Source organism: Apaloderma vittatum, unplaced genomic scaffold (genome assembly GCF_000703405.1).
Source record: "Apaloderma vittatum isolate BGI_N311 unplaced genomic scaffold, ASM70340v1 scaffold1735, whole genome shotgun sequence".
Classification (NCBI taxonomy): Eukaryota; Metazoa; Chordata; class Aves; order Trogoniformes; family Trogonidae; genus Apaloderma; species Apaloderma vittatum.
In genome coordinates this window covers 1-1,767 of record NW_009716273.1, presented here as the reverse complement: position 1 = coordinate 1,767, position 1,767 = coordinate 1, and positions in this window count along the sequence as shown.

Here is a 1,767-nt window from a genome sequence, read left to right as displayed (position 1 = left end):
CGTCCAGTCAGGGGCCAAGAAAGTAGACCCCCGCCGCTGGCCAAGGCTGAGCCTATCAATCAGTACTGATAGGATAGGAACACCTCTGTGAAAATATGTTTATGGAATGGGGAAAAAAAGAAGTGCACCACACAACAACTGGCAGAGAGAAGAGTGAGAATATGTGAAGACACCAAGGTCAGTGAAGAAGGCAGGGGGAGGTTGTGCTCCAGGCACCAGAGCAGAGAGTCTCTGAGTCCCCCGGGTCAGGGTGAAGAGGCAGGCTGTCCCCCTGCAGCCCATGGAGGTGACAGGGTGTAGATGTACACCTGTGGCCCATGGAGGACCCCATGCTGGAGTGGGTGGGTGCCTGAAGGGGGATGTGACTCTGTGGGAAGCCTGCACTGGAGCAAGTTGCTGCCAGAACCTGCAGCCCACGGAGAGAGAGAAGCCCACGGCAGGGTAGGGTGGCTGGCAGGACTTTTGTGACACTGTGGGGAGTTCATGCTGGAGCAGTTTTCCCTGAAGGGCTGCACCCCATGGAGAGACTCACACTGGGTCAGTTTGTCAAGAACTGCCTTTCGTGAGAGGAATCACGTTGCAGAAAAGGTGTGTGAAGATTGTCTCCTGTGAGAGGGACCCCACAATGGCCCAGGGGAAGAGTGAGGAGTCCTCTCTCAGAGGAAGAAGGAGCGGTGGAGGTATCATCAGATGAACCGACCACAAGCCCCATTCCCTGTCCCCCTGTGCCGCTCGGTGGGAGGAGGTGAATAAATTGGGATTGTTAAGCCCAGGAAGAAGGAAGGGGTGGGCCAGTAAGGTGTTATTTTAAGATATGGTTTTATTTCTTGTTACTCTTCTCTGATTTGTTTGTTAATAAATTTAATTTCCCCAGATCGAGTCTGTTTTGCCCAGAACAGTAGCTTCAAGTCATCTCCTTGTCCTTATCTCTAACCATGGGCCCCCTTTGGTATATTTTCTCCCACGTATGGCTGAGAGGGAGGAGTGACAGAGTGGCTGGCTGGACCCCTAGCCACCAGCCAGAGTCAAACCACTACACTGGCGTCAGAGGCAACACGGGGCCCCATCTACAGAGGGTCAGACGCTACAGTCCCTTTGTAATGAAAACTGACTGCTGTCGGTTTTCAACGTATTTCCAGGATGTGCCTTCATTCTGGAGAGGACATCTCAAAAACCCTCTCTCCACATGCTGCTTCAGAGTGCAGTTCAATCCTACCTCTTCTAGAGGCAGCAAAATGAACCCCTGCTCCTAACCCCTACCACTTCTCCAGCCTCCCTGTTGTGATGCTGCAGCGAATTGGTTCAGACCACCCATCTCCTGTTAAAGATAACCTCTGCCTTTAGTCAGATTTTCGTTGAGCAGAGCGGCTCTGTGATGCACTCATCACTCAACAGAAGGCAGGGCCCCAAAACAAACACTAAAAAGCTGGCTCTGCCGCACAGGAGATGTTCGTCCATCCACAGACCTGTCATGCTGACACGGAATGGATCTCCTGGAGGTAGCCGAGTTCACGCTGGGAGCTGCATGGAAAGAATGCTCCAGGTGCTGGGACAGGGCAAAGTGCAGGGGTCGGTACCGAAAATGACCCGTGCTCCCTGTCTGGAAAACGCTGCTGCCATCACAATATCCAAAGCTACACTTCCACCAGACTGCACTTCCAACATGGGAAGGAATTTAGAGGAGCTTTACGAATTTCTGTAAGAAGAAAAGCTCTAAAACTCATGAAAAGTCTGACCCATCAGGCATGAAAACTCTTGGTACACTCA